The sequence below is a fragment of the Neoarius graeffei genome, chromosome 13 (assembly GCF_027579695.1).
Source record: "Neoarius graeffei isolate fNeoGra1 chromosome 13, fNeoGra1.pri, whole genome shotgun sequence".
NCBI lineage: Eukaryota > Metazoa > Chordata > Actinopteri > Siluriformes > Ariidae > Neoarius > Neoarius graeffei.
In genome coordinates this window covers 8,835,813-8,845,729 of record NC_083581.1, presented here as the reverse complement: position 1 = coordinate 8,845,729, position 9,917 = coordinate 8,835,813, and the positions used below count along the sequence as shown (strand labels likewise).

Genomic DNA, 9,917 nt, shown 5'->3' with positions numbered 1-9,917 from the left:
GGTTGAGACTTTTGGCTTTCTGCACATTCTCCAAATTTTTGTTGTCCATCCACACCAAGAAAGGAAGTTGGGCCCCTTCAAGCCAATACTGCCACTCTTCCAAGGCCAGTTTAATTGCCAGGAGTTCTCCATCACCCACATCACATTTTTTTCTCAGTAGGAGACAGCAGGAGCCAGTTCATAAAATCAACCTGAGATTGAGAGTAAAGCTTGGGTAAAAGCTGCCACAAAACAAGGCTTCACCTGCCTTTTGACCAGCCAAATCTCAGATTCACTCGGCAACACGACAAGACAGTGTAGTTAGTGCACTGCCCTGCCATCCGTGGGCGGAGCTGTCAAATAGAGCCAATTCGTAAAATCAATCCAAGAGTGAGAGTAAATCTTGGGTAAAAGCTACCACAAAACAAGGATGCGCCTGCCTTTTGACCAGCAAAATCTGAGATGCACTCGGCAACACATCCAACGCAACACGAGAGACCGCGATGGATTTCAAGGACGTCTTTTGAGCCAGTTGGCCACGACCAGGCAAGGGGCCTGATTACAGCATGGGGAAATGTCCGCACATGCTTCAGCGCCCATTGTTTCAAAACGCCTCTGCTTCGGTCGGCGACAACGCTCATGTTTGATGTCCACAGCACAACGAGGCAGTGCAGTTGGTTCCCTGCCCCGACATCTGTGGGCGGAGCTGTCCAATAGAGCCAGTTCATAAAATCAACCCAAGAATGAGAGTAAAACTTGGGTAAAAGCCACCAAAAAACAAGGCTGCACGTCAACATGCCCTAGAATGGCACAACCACATATTCATCTCCCCACAATTGTCAAGTCAATGGAAGCATTCGGAACAAACTTCCAATCACAGGAGGAAGCCCACAAGCTAAGACCATGGCCCACAGCACTGCAACAAATGTCAGGAGTGGGATTTGAACCCACGCCTCCAGAGGAGGCTGCGACCTGAACGCAGCGCCTTAGACCGCTCGGCCATCCTGACTGTCGGCTTCACCAACGAGCGCCCGCATGCGTGTGTGTGTGTGAGAACTCGCTCTGCGCTCGTGTTTACCGCACGCGGAGGCGTCACAATCGGACAACTCTTTAAATGCTCTCGGCGGCCCATTAAAAGCACGCAGTCTGCACTGTTTTCCGACAAGTTTGACTCAGTCTGTCCAGGACAGGAGCACTTTTCGTTAACGACAAATACCTGCATTTTGAACGCGCTTAGGTCTTTTTGAAGAACGAGGCCATGACCAGGCAAGGGTTCATCAAAACAAGGCTGCGGCTGCCTTTTGAGGAGCCTCCCTATCCCTGTTCCTGAAGGTGGCCTTCTTCCTGTTGAGGACAGCTTTGACTTCTTGTGTTACCCATGGCTTGTTATTAGGGTAACACCATACAGTCTTAGCGGGGGAGACCATGTCTGCACGGAAGTTAAGGTAATCCGTCAGACAGTGTGTCAGCCCCTCTATGTCCTCACAGTGTGGGCTAAGCAGCACATCCCAGTCCGTGATGTCATAAGAGTCCCTGAAGGCATCTTCCATTTCAGGGGACCACCTCCTGATGGAGCTAGTTGTTGCAGGCTGCCTTTGAACCAGGGGGTGTACTTCGGCTGTAGAAGAACCAGGTTGTGGTCAGACTTCCCTAGTGGGGGGAGGGGTGTGACTCTGTATGCATCCCTCACATTAGCATACAGCAAGTCAATTGTCCTGTTGTTCCTTGTTGGACAATCTACAGCCTGGTAAATAGCAGCCAAAGTAGCATGATTAAAGTCCCCAGAAATTATGATAAATGCCTCAGGGTGCTGTGTCTGCAGCCTTGCTGTGACAGAGTGAATCCTCTCACATGCAGTGACTGCATCTACCCTCGGAGGGATGTAAACACAGATGGTGATCATGTGACTGAACTCCCTCAGCAGATAATACGGCCGCAGGCTAATGGCTAGTAGCTCCAAGTCCGGGCAACATAAAACTGTCTTTACGGAAATATGTCCCGGGTTACACCAGAGGTTGTTAACATAAATGACGAGTCCCCCACCTTTGTTTTTCCCACGTGTTAGTGTCTCTGTCGGCTCTCACAGCAGTGAATCCCCTCAGGTCCACATTAGCATCCGGTACAAGGTGTGTTAGCCATGTCTCCGTAAAGATAAATGAGCTGCTCTCCCGGTAAATCTGCTGGTTATTCAGAGCGGAAAGCTCATTGACTTTATTCGGTGGCGAGTTCACATTCCCCATGATAACGGAGGGAAGGGATGGTTTGTAGCACCGCCGTTTGTCCACTAGCCTAGCCTTTAGCTTAGCTCCAACCTTGCAGCCCCTGGGTTTCCTCCTCAGCTCGGCCGGGATGGGCTATCGTATCCCGGCTCGTCCCATTGTTTTCTGGGCCAGCAGCTCCTCTCTCGAATAAGTGAGAAAACTGGCTCCTGGTTGCGTGTTAAAGTTAAATATATCCATGTTATATAGTAAAACACACTATGTCTTCGTAAGAAGAGCAGAAAAGTGGAAAAAAAGAGGTTAAAAGAGCTAAAAACTACAGAGCTACTGGAGAGGTAGCCGTCTCACACAGCGCCCATACGTATTCACTATTTTGCGACAGCCCATTGAACACTGTACAGATTAGACTTGGACAACCTTTATTGTCATTCAGTATGTACCGAGTGTACACAAAACGAAATTTCATTGCAATTTGGCTCAGCACAGAATTAAAGTGCATTAAATTATACAGCAGCAAAAATATTATAAAGTGCAATATTATAAAGTGACCTGTGGTATTAGGGCATGCAAACTCCACACAGAAAGGCCCTCATCGGCCGCGGGGCTTGAATGCGGATCTTCTTACTGTGAGGCAACAGCGCTAACCACTACACCACTGTGCCGCCCTATTCAATTTATTTATTTATTTATTTATTGGGGGGGGGGGGGGGGGGGTCATACATATTAAGGGTGTAATGCAATACAATTAACTGTGTCTGTATAATGATTTAAATACCTGCGTCAGTATCTGTGGAGCTGGGACACAGTGCTACTGTGAGTCAAAATGGGATTCTTTAAGCAGCAGTTTATTAAAATGTCCGATGATTTTCTGGGAAGCTTTACTTTTAGTAACAATGGAGACCATTTATATTTATATTTAAGAACAATGAAACTGCACAATAAATTTACACTTTCATAAGACCCCAGCAGAAATATGCTGTCATGTGCACAGTGTCTGGTCTGTGTGGGCTTATGGGCGCACTGGATCTATAAATAAATGCATTTTCTATTATGAATTTCAGCCCAGTTTGTGTCAATATATGATATAAATATAGTTTAATTTTGGAGCTCAGTAAGGCACTGTTTACGTCAGGTTTTTGGAGCAAACCACTGAAAATAAACCAAAACTTTGAGTCTGCGCTCGTGTTTACCGCACGCGGAGGCGTCACAATCGGACAACTCTTTAAATGCTCTCGGCGGCCCATTAAAAGCACGCAGTCTGCACTGTTTTCCGACAAGTTTGACTCAGTCTGTCCAGGACAGGAGCACTTTTCGTTAACGACAAATACCTGCATTTTGAACGCGCTTAGGTCTTTTTGAAGAACGAGGCCATGACCAGGCAAGGGTTCATCAAAACAAGGCTGCGGCTGCCTTTTGAGGAGCCGATTCTGAGACGCACTCGGCAACACGCCCAACGCAACGCCGGAGACCGCGGTGGATTTCAAGGAGGTCTTTTGAACCAGTTGGCCACGACCAGGCAAGGGGGCTCGATCACGGCACGGGGAAATGTCCGCACGTGCTTCAGCGCCCTTTGTTTCAAAACGCCTCGGCTTCGGTCGGCGACCACGCTCACGTTTGACGTACACAACACGACGTGGCAGTGCAGTCGGTTCGCTGCCCTGCCGTCCGTGGGCGGAGCTGTCAAATAGAGCCAGTTTGCAAAATCGACCCGAGAGTGAGAGTAAAGCTTGGGTGAACGACGCCCCAAAACAAGGCTGCGCCTGCCCTTTGACCAGCCGAACCTGAGATGCACTCGGCAACACGACGAGGCAATGTGTTTGGTTCGCTGCCCTGCCGTCCGTGTTCGGAGCTGTCAAATGGAGCCAGTTTGTGAAACGAGCCCTGCAACGGACTGCCTTGACCGCGCATCGAACGGCAAAGACGTCTCCACGGGACGCAATGGTTCGGCTTTCTAGTCCGTCGCCTTAACCACTCGGCCACGACTACGGAAAGCCGCGAGCTCTGTGTGGAAAACGCTTTCGCGCGCTTAGTTCTTTTTGAACGGCAAAGACGTCTCCACGGGACGCCGCAAGCCGATCCTTAGACCGCTTGCCCATTCCAACACTCAGTCCAGATGCCTCGGTGCCCGTACGCTGGTGCTTTTATGCCGAGCCGGCAATGCACTCTGGTCGCCGTTGAAATAGCTACGTGCGTTGTTTAAAATAAATCCCCGCCTGGGGCGTTCCACACCGACCTTGCTCGGAGGGAAAGGCTCCGCAGCACTCGGACAAATCTCACGTCGGTCAGCGTAGTCGGCAGGATTCGAACCTGCGCGGGGAGACCCCAATAGATTTCTAGTCCATCGCCTTAACCACTCGGCCACGACTACAGAAAGCTGCGAGCACTGTGTGGAAAACGCTTTCGCGCGCTTAGTTCTTTTTGAAGAAGTCAACATGTCAAGTCAATGGAAGCTTTCGGAACAAACTTCCAGTCACAGGAGGAAGCCCATGGGCTAAGCCCATGGCCCACAGCGCTGCAACAAATGTCAGGAGTGGGATTTGAACCCACGCCTCCAGAGGAGACTGCGACCTGAACGCAGCGCCTTAGACCGCTCGGCCATCCTGACTGTCGGCTTCAGCGACGAGCGCGCGCATGCGTGTGTGTGTGTGTGTGTGTGTGAGAACTCGCTCTGCGCTCGTGTTTACCGCACGCGGAGGCGTCACAATCGGACAACTCTTTAAATGCTCTCGGCGGCCCATTAAAAGCACGCAGTCTGCACTGTTTTCCGACAAGTTTGACTCAGTCTGTCCAGGACAGGAGCACTTTTCGTTAACGACAAATACCTGCATTTTGAACGCGCTTAGGTCTTTTTGAAGAACGAGGCCATGACCAGGCAAGGGTTCATCAAAACAAGGCTGCGGCTGCCTTTTGAGGAGCCGATTCTGAGACGCACTCGGCAACACGCCCAACGCAACGCCGGAGACCGCGGTGGATTTCAAGGAGGTCTTTTGAACCAGTTGGCCACGACCAGGCAAGGGGGCTCGATCACGGCACGGGGAAATGTCCGCACGTGCTTCAGCGCCCTTTGTTTCAAAACGCCTCGGCTTCGGTCGGCGACCACGCTCACGTTTGACGTACACAACACGACGTGGCAGTGCAGTCGGGTCGCTGCCCTGCCGTCCGTGGGCGGAGCTGTCAAATAGAGCCAGTTCGCAAAATCGACCCGAGAGTGAGAGTAAAGCTTGGGTGAACGACGCCCCAAAACAAGGCTGCGCCTGCCCTTTGACCAGCCGAATCTGAGATGCACTCGGCAACACGACGAGGCAATGTGTTTGGTTCGCTGCCCTGCCGTCCGTGTTCGGAGCTGTCAAATGGAGCCAGTTTGTGAAACGAGCCCTGCAACGGACTGCCTTGACCGCGCATCGAACGGCAAAGACGTCTCCACGGGACGCAATGGTTCGGCTTTCTAGTCCGTCGCCTTACAGTTTTTCTCGATTGGTTTGGCTCATTTCCTGAAACTGAGATGACATTCCTATAACTATAAGGTCATTTTGCCAAACAGTGTTACAGTTCTGCACAACCCTTCAGATAACCAGCAAAATGTCATATGTCTCCCAAAACTGTTCATTCATGCTTCAAAATGAAATCCCTTTCCCATATAAATAGTCAGTACCATAAAAATGGCATAGATCCTTCTCAATTGCTTGGCCTCATTTTCGTTCATTAAGTGCTTCTGTCTAAATGACCTGGATGGCTCAGCACAACTACATGGATCATCTGCAAATGCTCATATCTCTCCCAAAACAGTTTACCCATGTGTCAAAACTAAATATCCTTCTCACATAAATAGTCAATGCCCCCAAAATGCATTGTCCCTTTGGCATTGTGTAAGCACTGCAAGTCAAAATGCTTAGGCATTTTGTCAGAGGTCTAGCTAAAGGAATACTATTATATATAAAACTGGAGAAATAGGGTTTTACAGTGAGAGCAGCCTCCAAAGTTTGACACCACACACAGTGCACTCATTTCGCCAAGGAAATTGTTTATTCACACAATTTTCACACAAACCAAATTGCATGCATTACTGCATTACGTACAGAGAATATAGGTAAAAGGAAAATATGCATTGACCTTCTGCATGTGATATCATGCGTCCTCGCGCTGAAAGGCTGTATGGCAAAATATAAACATGAACCAAAAAAGCAATAAAGTTCCAGAAATGAAACACTTGGACTAGTCGCTGTTGCCGTCTTCCCCCACCCTCTCCTGGTCACCATCCTCATCCTCCTGGCCATCCATCCGCTGCTCTCTGTTTGGCCACAGATTTTCATCTACATCGCACCGGATGTTCTCCCTTGCGATGCAGCGTGGGAAGAAGCGGCGTGAATGTCTTAGCCAACCCCGACACTGATCGCCTGTGATGTCTTCACAGGCAGCATCCATCGCATTGAGGAGAGACCTCTGATCCCCAATGTGGCGTTCATAAACTCTCCACCTCCAAGCAGAGAAAAACTCTTCAATAGGATTGAGAAACGGCGAATATGGTGGTAAAAACATTACGCATCCTTGGATGGCTGTTGAACCATGCTCTGATGAGTGGGCCACGGTGAAAGGTCACATTGTCCCACACAATGACAAACTGTGGTAGGTGGGGTGCTTCGAGACCCCTTTCATTTTCAGGGACTAAATCCATATACAGACGGTCCAGGTAGAGGAGGAGCCTCTGAGTGTTGTACGGGCCCAGGCTTGCAATACGTGTGGCCGCACCATTGTCAGAAATGGCCGCACACATTGTAATATTTCCCCCTCTTTGACCCGGGACGTCCACTGTGGCCCGCTGGCCAATGATGTTACGTCCGCGCCTGCGGCTCTTGGCCAGATTGAAACCAGCCTCATCTACAAACACCAGGAGATGAGGTGTTTCAATCCCCTCCAATGCCATTATTCTCTACAAAAGAGAAATATAGGTAAAACCAAATCATGTAGATGGGTCATACACAGCAGTAATATGTTCTTCACAAAGTCAATATAACCTGCAGCGGTTCCAAACCTATGCTGGCCTATGCAGAGGCACTCCAGGTGGTCTTTGACACAAAATGGAGAAATACTGGTCACAGTTTTCTGTTACAGTCGTTAGGCAAAATTCTGTGGTCAGATACTGGATTCCAAAGGCACAGTAAAGATACGGAAAACCCCCCAAACTTTGAACCTCTGCATAGTGTATAGGTTACAATGGTGGAAAAAAAATACAGTAATTGACTTACCTGCACATACTGGTACCGCAGTTCTTTCACCCTCTCTGTGTTCCTGTCGAATGGTACCCTGTATATTTGTTTCATGATCATATGATTTCTCTTCAGTACCCGGTCTATGGTTGAGATGCTAATGGAGTTGATATTGTGGAAGATGGATTCGTCTTGAAGGACTGCATTGCGGATCTGTGTGAGTGTGATGGCATTGTTTTGTATAACCATGTTGCAGATGGCTTGTTCCTGGGGATCTGTGAGCAATCTCCTTCTACCACCCAAAGGAGGCTGTCGCCCAATTCTGCAGATAGACACAGACATGACAATTTGCACTGCAATACTACTCTAAACTGCAACTGTAATTTACTTTATTTTGTCCAATTTACTGTAGTATTTTCTTTGTCACTTTGGCCCAATCCCAATTCTAATTTCTACCCCTTCCCCTCCCCCTTCCCCTTGGCCCTTCCCCTTGAAACTGAGCTACAAGGGATAGGGCTTGAAATTCAACCCTTACGTATTGGGATAGCCCTTCAACAATCGCATACGTCATCGCGTACCTCCATCAGCGTTTACGTTAGCAAAACGCGACCAAATGCGTCATTGGCTGCGACCAGCCACTACAGTCAGAGCCGGAGGCAGAACCAGAAATCTCTGCTGGCAGGGTGTGATTTGTTAACTAACACCACTGAATGGGATATCTTTGGCGCTTCGTGCACCACATCCGACAGAATGAGGTGTCAGAACACTCATGTAAACAATAAAAGCGAGAATAACAGAACAAAACGTACGCAGTCAAGCAACCGAAAACAATACTCACTCCCAAAGCTTTTTAGCAGCAGCTTGGATTTCAGAAATCGCTGCTCATTCTCAGCTCGAAAGCGAATCAAGCGTCGTGTTTCCTCTGGATAACAACTTAAAACACGTAAATAATGGAGAAAATACATTTATGACAATCTTTCGCCGCGGGAACCGCCATCTTTCTGAAATCCGCATGAAATCTCGCTGAAATCCGCATGGCATTGTGGGAAATCACTCAAACCCCTTCGTTCGGAGTCAGCTCCAGGAAAATCTCCGTTTGGAGGGGTACAGAAGCCCTACCCCTTCCCCTACCCCTCCGCGTTAACTGGGATTGGGATACCCCTACCCCTTCACGTGAACGCGCAAAATGGAGGGGAAGGGCCAAGGGGTTGGTCCAAGGGGTGAAATGGGATTCGGCCTTTATATACGCAACACTGCATCATACGATTTTGCAGTATGGGCCTACACACATGCGCACACGTGCAGGCGTGCACACACACACACACACACACACAGCTTTCCTAGAAAAAATTGTAATTCCATCATTGCCTGAGTGCATACCTGTTTTCCCTGCGAAAGGGTTGTATGATGGAGGAGACTGTAGAGCGTGGCACGTTAGGCTGCACGCGGCGCCCTGCCTCTGCCATGGTTAGGCCATGATTGACTACATGGTCAATAATGGTGGCTCGAATTTCATCGGGGACAGTGTGATGCCTACGCACTCCTCGCCCTCTTCCCCCTACTTCACCACCACGCATCCGCACCCCTCCTCCTCTTCCTCTCCTTCCTCCTCCTTCTCTTCCTCTTCCCCTTCCTCCAGCTGGAAGTTGTCCTTGTTGAGGTTCCTCCATGTTCACTCTGCAAATAGTACAGGCACCAGGCCAAGCTCTATATACAGTATACATGTATGGCAGCAGTCACAGTCATACACAACACCTGCCAGGTAACTCCACAAACTGTTGGATTGGTCATCTGTGATGTGGGAAACTCCTCCATCGTTAGTCAAAACCTGAATTCACCTGTCACTTATTCACCTGACTGCCATGTATTTATTCCAAAAATCTTCCAAAATCTTCCAAAAATATATATACTATATTGTATTATGTCCTTGACTAATTTTGACAATTGAGCAGACTATTCTGCATATGATGACTTATACGATGAAATTGTTCTGACATGTTTTGGAGGGAACGACCATTACATTGAGAAACAGCTAATTGGGATGGATTACGAACATCTATTCATTTGGAAGTTGTGCTAAATGTAGGATGATTGTGTTAACTGTGGGCCACTTGTACATAACCATTTGCAAGGATGCACTAGACACTTGAGACATGTACAAAGGATTTGCAATTTGATGAAAGCAATGAGAAATGCCAATCTGTTGTGAGAAATTGCAAGTGGGTTTGGGGATTTGTCCATGTTATTTTGAGAATGTCATCTCAGTTTCAAGAAATGAGCCAAACCAATTGAGAAAAACTGTAACCACTCGGCCACGACTACGGAAAGCCGCGAGCTCTGTGTGGAAAACGCTTTCGCGCGCTTAGTTCTTTTTGAACGGCAAAGACGTCTCCACGGGACGCCGCAAGCCGATCCTTAGACCGCTTGCCCATTCCAACACTCAGTCCAGATGCCTCGGTGCCCGTACGCTGGTGCTTTTATGCCGAGCCGGCAATGCACTCTGGTCGCCGTTGAA

General features: G+C 48.7%; 3 non-coding genes across 3 annotated transcripts; all 3 read right to left on the bottom strand.

The window, feature by feature from the left end:
- Positions 1 to 905: 905 nt before the first annotated feature.
- Positions 906 to 988, bottom strand: trnal-cag (transfer RNA leucine (anticodon CAG)). The gene has a single exon. It is a non-coding gene; the product is annotated as a tRNA-Leu (tRNA).
- A 3,496-nt stretch (positions 989 to 4,484) lies between these two features.
- On the bottom strand, positions 4,485 to 4,566 carry trnas-aga (transfer RNA serine (anticodon AGA)). The gene has a single exon. It is a non-coding gene; the product is annotated as a tRNA-Ser (tRNA).
- Positions 4,567 to 4,720: 154 nt separating this feature from the next.
- On the bottom strand, positions 4,721 to 4,803 carry trnal-cag (transfer RNA leucine (anticodon CAG)). Its single transcript has one exon. It is a non-coding gene; the product is annotated as a tRNA-Leu (tRNA).
- Positions 4,804 to 9,917: the final 5,114 nt, after the last annotated feature.